This window comes from Notolepis coatsorum (assembly GCF_963971535.1).
Source record: "Notolepis coatsorum genome assembly, chromosome: 5".
NCBI classification, from domain to species: Eukaryota; Metazoa; Chordata; class Actinopteri; order Aulopiformes; family Paralepididae; genus Notolepis; species Notolepis coatsorum.
In genome coordinates, this window is record NC_140169.1 from 26,961,175 (window position 1) to 26,969,747 (window position 8,573).

Genomic DNA, 8,573 nt, shown 5'->3' on the forward strand with positions numbered 1-8,573 from the left:
AGTTCAGCAGTGAAACACTGTTATTTCACAGGTTTTTCCTAAATTATTACGATCAAACTCCTTCAATAAAGTGACAGAACTTAAAGTTCAGCAGTGAAACACTGTTATTTTACATGTTTTCCCATAATTATTACAATCAAACTCCTTCAATTAAGTGACAGAACTCAAAGTTCAGCAGTGAAACACTGTTATTTCACAGGTTTTTCCATAATTATTACAATCAAACTCCTTCAATTAAGTGACAGAACTTAAAGTTCAGCAGTGAAACACTGTTATTTCACAGGTGTTTCCTCAATTATTACGATCAAACTCCTTCAATAAAGTGACAGAACTTAAAGTTCAGCAGTGAAACACTGTTATTTTACAGGTTTTCCCATAATTATTACTATCAAACTCCTTCAATTAAGTGACAGAACTCAAAGTTCAGCAGTGAAACACTGTTATTTCACAGGTTTTCCCATAATTATTACAATCAAACTCCTTCAATTAAGTGACAGAACTCAAAGTTCAGCAGTGAAACACTGTTATTTCACAGGTTTTTCCTCAATTATTACGATCAAACTCCTTCAATAAAGTGACAGAACTTAAAGTTCAGCAGTGAAACACTGTTATTTTACAGGTTTTCCCATAATTATTACAATCAAACTCCTTCAATTAAGTGACATAACTCAAAGTTCAGCAGTGAAACACTGTTATTTCACAAGTTTTTCCAAAATTATTACGATGAAACACCTTCAATTAAGTGACATAACAGTGAAACACTGTTATTTGGCAGGTTTTTCCAAAATTATTACAATCAAACTCCTTCAATAAAGTGAGAGAACTTAGTTCAGCAGTGAAACACTGTTATTTTACAGGTTTTTCCAAAATTGTTACAATCAAACTCCTTCAATAAAGTGACAGAACTTAAAGTTCCGCAGTGAAACACTGTTATTCCACAAGTTTTTCCAAAATTATTACGATGAAACACAGTGAAACACTGTTATTTGGCCGTTTTTTCCTAACTTATTACAATCAAACCCCTTCAATAAAGTTATGCCACTAAAAACTCAGCAGAGAAACACTGTTATTTTACAGATCTTTCCTAAATTGTTACAATCAAACTCCTTCAATAAATTGGCACCACTAAAAGTTATTCAGACAGACATTTTTATTGTACTGATTGTTAGAAACAAAAAGCTTCAAGTGTTAACAAACGCTCAGGATTGTAAAACTGCTTTATTTTGGAAGCAAGTGTACTGTATAAAACAGATTCAAATGATTTAAAACTTTAGCTTGCAGTGTTTGTTCAAATGTAATGTTTAAATACAGTATGTAAAGTTAAAAACCTATAGAAGTACAATCTAAACACTATTTATGGATCAATATGCATGGCAGCTGCCACCATTGGTGTGTGAATGTGTGTGAATAGGTGAATGAGAGGCCATACGCGCTTTGGATAAAAGCGCTATTGCTATATAAGTGCAGTCCATTGAACATAACATAATGGCCAAGTAGTAAATTAAACTTTATGTCCACAATTCTGAACTATCCCTTCAATGTCATCAGATGATTTCAACTTTTAAAAGCGGAGAAAGCAACATATTGTGCTGTTGAACCGAGGGGGTTGTGGTCAGGTCTACAGTTTTTTAGCTTTACCATTTCAGTTTTATATTGTTTTCCACAATATTCTCCCGACCCCTGGGGGCTCCATAATATATGTGAACATTATACTGTTTAATTCAGAATCCCAACTATACAGTGTATTACTAAGTAAAAATCAAAACATACCACACCACAAAAGGTCAATGAATCAGTGGCACAAGTGAAGAGCAGATAAGGAACAATCCTCCAGATTGGCAGTAATCAGCTGGATCCTTGGTGCATGGTGCATCTGGGAAAATGAAAAAAAAGGACACTATGATTCACTGGAAAGTCCGGGACTGTACATTAGGAGGGGGTGGGTCAGGGTTCGAAATTAACAGGGGCTTGGGGCATAATGCTCTTGAAAATGGACAAAATGCCCTCGAAAATCAGTTAAGGGGGGCACTTAATGCCCCCGACAGTTTACTAATTATATATATTTATCCGGTAATGGAGCGTCTGTGTATCGTACGGTTCAGATGACGCGCAAATAAAAAAAATTATTTGGCGGAGCCGGTGTTCTGCACTGGCTGCAGGCAGCAGCAGCACTGCAGCCCAATAGGGTCCAGCTGCAGCCAGGTGCTAGTCAGTTTGTGTAAAAATGGCACGCACAATATAAATCAATCTTCATTACGACTTTAAAAACATAGCCATTAACATTACATAGGCATACACACATCTTGCCATAGCGTTAGCAGTTTGTACAAAACAACGCACGTTTTAACTATGGTAGCCCGACGCAGCCCGCAAGCTAATACTGTACAGTCAATGAAATGTCACCGTAGCTACTACTAGCTACTGTAGCAGAGGAGGAAATGGGAGTCTGATAGGCGTTTATTCAACATCCAAGAAGGCTAACATACAACTGTGTTTTACTAACTCCAACCGGGACTATTACCGCTGTCCCACTGCATGTTGATGTTATGAACTCCTCCTAACGTTACCGGAGCTGAAGGTGCCACACGCTAAAATGTCCGTGGGGACCCGCGCCAACCCATAGATAGTTCCAACTCACCGAATTACGTAATCCACCACAGTTGCACTCAATATTTAAATAATGTTAGTCTAAATAAATGTAGACAGAAACATAATAATTTCAAGCAGAAAACGAATCTTTCCATTAAGAACTGACAATCAGGGAATTTAAACATGGTTGACATTGTTTTTGTGTGTTTATATTAAAGAAAGGAAAGTCTAGTGCTGGCTGAGCATATTGTTTGTTTGCACTAAGTTAATACTTTGACAAATGTAGCCTATATTTTTCAGTCAGTTCGGTCTTTGTGTGCCAAACATTATTTAAGGCTGTAAACACTGTAAACCTTTTATTTTATTTTTAATAAATGAGAAGCATGTTTAGATTTGAGTGTTACATTTTTTTTTTATAAAAATTTACGTATATCGAACTGAAAACCGTGACCCCAAAATCGTGATACGAACCAAACCGTCCATTTTGTGAACCGTCCCACCCCTACCGTTTATCATAAAAATTCAGTGCCCCCGAAATACAAAAAAAAGCCCCCGAAAATCAATTAAGGGGGGCAAAAAAAGCCCTTGAAAAAAATAGTTAATTTCTAACCCTGGGGTGGGTGGTAGGAAAAAAGATACATACGGTGGGGAGGAGACTGTCTACAGATACACCTGTGTGATGTTGCTACGGAGTTAAGCTAATAAACGTATACTATACTCACAACCACAGCAGGGGACACAACTATTTTGTTACCCTGCCATGTGGCGGACAGACCTCGCAGCTTCTGGCCACCTCCCGCAGTGCGCGCATACACACATACTGTCTGTAGCCTATACAGTACGTGCAAAATTAGTTGTCAAGAGCCAATCGCACAGGTAGCCTCATCTCATCTGGCTCCGCAAATTGATCTAGAGTCTGAATATCATTATAGCCTGCTGATGATCTCTCTCAAATCCATTCTGAGAACGGAATGCAGTGCCTGCGACGCGGGTCTTGATTGATTGATTGATTGATTGATTGAAAATTGTATTAACAGATCATGCTGGACCTACAAAAGGCCTTTGACACTGTCAATCACTCCATTCTTGATTGAAAATTTTATTAACAGATTGCAGAATGGGTACAGTACAGTACAGCTCAATACACACAATTGTTAAGGGGATGCAGACCAGAGAAAGACTTTCGCCTTGGGGGGGGGTCGGGTAGGAGGGGTGGGTGGGTGGGGGACACTGTACAACTGTACAAGCAAAACTGTACATTGGAATATTGACAAAACCATACTTGGTCATTTACTGTACATTGGAGGGGGTTGGGTTACAACACAGGAGCAGAGTATAAACAACAGTACAGGAATGAGAAACAGTACTGTACTGTTGTTTATACTCTGCTCCTGTGTTGTAACCCAACCCCCTCCAATGTACAGTAAATGACCAAGTATGGTTGTCAATATTCCAATGTACAGTTTTGCTTGTACAGTTGTACAGTGTCCCCCACCCACCCACCCCTCCTACCCTCTTGACAACTAATTTTGCACATACTGTATAGGCTACAGACAGTATGTGTGTATGCGCGCACTGCGGGAGGTGGCCAGAAGCGCGCAACTAGCCAACTACTATTATTACTACTATATTAATACAGTTTGATCCATCGCAAAGCGCTCCAGCGCTTGAATACGGCCGGGGGATCCGCTCTATACAATGCAGACCCACGGCTCTCGTATTATAATGAGCCCGCGAGGCGTGTTATTATTAGAGTTAATAATATTGTATATTGTTTCCACTGCCTTTTTATTCTATTTTTACTTCTCCACTGTACTATAATTATGTGACCTGTACCTCTATGTCTTCTACTACCTGTACCTCCCCTCCCCCCGGCCCTCCCCATGCTGCTGAATTTATATTATTTTATGAATACAACGTTTAATGTTCGCTAACGTAGAGAAACGTCAGACGTAATTCGAGATACGTCAGACGTACTTCGAGATACTTCCGTACTTTCCGCCAATCAGCGCATTGCCCTGTCACAGGAGTAATAGTCCTGTGGCAGGGCGGAAGTTCCAATCTGGACCAAGGCTCCGAGTCTGCAGCTCGACCCTACTCGCGAGATCTGGCGGTCAAAGCATGGCGGGCAATAACCCTTTACAGCGTGGATGTGTTAATAATGATTTGAAGATGTTTACACTTTTTTTTACAACCCTACTGTTCTCCCAAGAATTAAATAAAGGTTTGATGATGATGACATGTCCTAGAAGAGAGATATAGATAGAGTGGGTGTGTTTGTGTTTGTACATGGAAGTTATACTCACATCAGCTTAAGGGAGATACCATCCATGTCAATTCAGCATAGGATGATTCAGATGGCCTTGTGGTCAGCAGGGTCCCCCTCTGGCTGCTGGCCTCTGGTAGAGGTGTAGATCACCAGTGTCATCCCTCTGAGAACACAATTAGACTTTAGACAGTGGCTTGCAAGCACGATGAGCCTCATTTCTTTATTTTGTGATTGCTCTATCTATCTGATCTTATTACAAAATACTTGCCTCCTAGATCACTAAATGCGGGGCTCCTATCCTATTGAACATATTTTACTTTGTGTGTTTATTTTAACAATAATTTGTGATGCCATCACACAAACTGGCATTTAAAGGGTAAAATTTCAAAAAGTCCTGCACCAGAATGCAGGAAATTAAGTTTTTGTAACAAAATAATTGTGTGTGTGTGTGTGTGTGTGTGTGTGTGTGTGTGCGTGTGCGTGTGTGTGTGTGAGAGAGAGAGAGAGAATGATGGACAATTGCTTGCTGTGTGAGAGAGAGAGAGAGAGATAGAGATTAAGTACATTTGCTGAAATACAGTTGTTCTTAATTTTCTCACTTGCTATGTGAGAATGTTAGTTATTATGTTCTCAATGCCCCTTGCATTGTATGAGTTGTGTGGAAGCGTTTGCTAGTTCTAGTGCTATCCCTTTGTACATTGTGGCTGTGTCTGACAAAAGTTAACAATAAATAATGGTATTAGGAATACATTTGCCTCCTGCGTGAACTGTGCATAGCTGAATAGACTGTATTTTAACACCGGTCATATGGTGGTACTTGGAGAGCCAGCTACATTCTCAGGTGGTACTTGGTGTAAAAAGTTTGAGAACCACTGATCTATCATGTATAAAATTCAACTCACAATTCTACATGGGCTTCAGGTGGTGGTCTGCGTCTTCAGGTGGTGACATACTTCCCGCAACTGGCGAAGAATCTCTGAAATATTGGATTGTTTGACAGTGACACACAACAGAATATTATTTTATGCCTGAATTTCCCCAAAATGGCTAATTGGACAGCACTTCTCCACCATCAGTGGCTATACGTGTCAGATAGGTGCAGATAGGAGAATCTGTCTGAATGACAAAGAAATAGCTTAACTCTCCCTCCCTCTGCCGCTATTGGCGCGACGGTGTAGCGGTCATTCCTATATGGCTATGACTATGAGCCCAGATGCAACGAGTAATTGTCTACTCAAAATCAACTAAGTGTCATGATTACGTCATTACAACCTGGGACTTGGATGGGAGAGCAGGAAAGATCCAATGTCTTCAGTCAAAAATCCGCCAATCAATGCAAAGGTAAACATACGTCTTTAGAGACGTTTTATATAAGAATAAACACCAGTGAACTTGTGTATAAAATTCAACTCATGCTACAGGCAGTCTCTGCCTGCGTGCAACTGCTGGTCTCTGGTGGTAATTCAGGAATGGCTTCAAGTTCCTCTGGCGAAGAATCTCTGAAATATTGAATACGACAATAAAAATGTTATGCCAGTGAGAGAGGGAGACGGAGATAGAGGGAGAGACAGACATAGCACTGCTGTGTCATCAAATGACAAAGGCTTTGGCAATGTAGGTGTTGTGTGAAGTGGAGGGGGTCGAGGTGAGAGAGACAGAAAGACAGAGATGAAAACACAGATAAAGGTGTGAAGTTTGAAGTGGGGTGAGAGAGACAGACAATATTGAATTGAAAGATAATACTTACTGAGCTGAATCAATGGCAGTGTGGTAATAGGGGCTGGAGTTATACATTGGCATTCCTAGAGAAAGAGCAACATAATTAACAAAATAAGGAAAAAATAAGCACCATAAAAGTAGTTATCAATGAGCACCATATAACCTACAGTAGCAAGTGTACCTAGCTCCATATACCTAGCACATGTCTGGTGGTAAAAACAAAACATGATTTGAGAATGTGTTAGTTAACTCACCTTGATAGCGGCGATGATTGCCAGCGAATTCTAAAAAGAAGACGATCAAAATATTCAAAAAACCTTGTATGCAATTTATCAAGACTGTGTATATTATATATATATATGTTTAGAGTAGCAGGAGCTAGAAGTTCAAATATGTCAGTCTTTCAAAGCCCCATTTTTTATATATAACAAAAGGCAGAATGAACATCACTGCCGCCCTGCTGGATTAAATTCTGAATTGCAGGTAGGCCTGAATAAGAATTTACTGTGCAAAATAACCAAAACCAGATAAATAATATCTGTTTTTTTATGAAGCACAGATCATGTTAATTAAGTATTCTGAGTCTGAGCAGACAGAAAACCATCTTACCCTCAGCAAGGGATTACTTTGTGCTGAAGACCCACAATGCAACACAACAACTGCAAGCTAAAATACCTCACATACAAAACGAAATAAAATATAGAGCCATGGGGCTGTGTCCCAAGTTTAACACAATTGAACTATAATAAAGTATTTGTTAACACTAGTTACAACAATGCTTATGTAACTATTGGGAGGGGGTGGGAGAGAATATATACATATACGGTGGGGAGAAGACTGTACATTAGGAGAGGGTGGGAGAGAAATATACATATGGTGGGGAGAGAATATATACATATGGTGGGGAGGAGACTGTCTATTATATGTATATTTCTCTCCCACCCCCTCCTAATGTACAGTCTCCTCCCCACCGTATGTATATATTCTCTCCCCATCATATGTATATATTCTCTCCCCACCGTATGTATATTTCTCTCCCACCCACCCCCTCCTAATGTACAGTATCCTCCCCACCGTATGTATATATTCTCTCCCCACCATATGTATATTTCTCTCCCACCCACCCCCTCCTAATGTACAGTCTCCTCCCCACCGTATGTATATATTCTCTCCCCATCATATGTATATATTCTCTCCCCACCATATGTATATTTCTCTCCCACCCACCCCCTCCTAATGTACAGTATCCTCCCCACCGTATGTATATATTCTCTCCCCACCATATGTATATTTTTCTCCCACCCACCCCCTCCTAATGTAGTCTCCTCCCCACCGTATGTATATATTCTCTCCCCACCGTATGTATATTTCTCTCCCACCCCCTCCTAATGTACAGTCTCCTCCCCACCGTATGTATATATTCTCTCCCCACCGTATGTATATTTCTCTCCCCCACCGTATGTATATACCGCCATCTTTCTCCCGGGTTGGTGTGATCACATGACTGACAAAGCCGTGCAGTGATAGGCCAGAAGTCAGTTCGATTGCATCCAGGCTCGATTGCTTATCCTGTCTGGGTAGCCCGGATGCGTGAATACCAAACCAAGCCGCATTTCTCGGAGACGCTCTCTGATTGGCCGACGCCTGTTTTTACACTGGTTAAGCTTAGGCACTCTTCGAAGTTGGTTAAGGTTAGAGTTTGTCTTAGTGCGTGACGGCAAGTTCTTTCGACGGTTAAGCTTAGGCACTCTTTCGAAGTTGGTTAAGGTTAGCGTTTGTCTTAGAGCATGGCGATAGAATGCCAGGTAGTTTGCAGGCTGTTTGACGTGGAAATGGGCAAAGACACGGATTGGGCAAACGCGTCAGTGGCCAATCAGAGAGCGTGGGACGGCAAAAACTTGCCGTCCCACGATTGGCGCTCATGTCACATGACCTGGCCAATCAGAGCGCCAAACGGGAACGCGGAAGGACAAGCCAGTTGCTGAAAGGATTCACG

The 8,573-nt window shown here is 40.7% G+C and overlaps 2 long non-coding RNA genes across 2 annotated transcripts; both read right to left on the bottom strand.

Moving 5' to 3' along the window:
- Positions 1–1,538: 1,538 nt before the first annotated feature.
- On the bottom strand, positions 1,539–5,834 carry LOC311228540. The gene is made up of 3 exons (XR_014619670.1): positions 5,761–5,834; positions 4,896–5,021; positions 1,539–1,873 (listed from the first exon to the last, which is right to left on the bottom strand). It is a non-coding gene; the product is annotated as an uncharacterized lncRNA (long non-coding RNA).
- Positions 5,835–6,271: 437 nt separating this feature from the next.
- On the bottom strand, positions 6,272–6,862 carry LOC311228539. The gene is made up of 3 exons (XR_014619669.1): positions 6,832–6,862; positions 6,606–6,660; positions 6,272–6,357 (listed from the first exon to the last, which is right to left on the bottom strand). It is a non-coding gene; the product is annotated as an uncharacterized lncRNA (long non-coding RNA).
- Between the last annotated feature and the right edge of the window lie 1,711 nt (positions 6,863–8,573).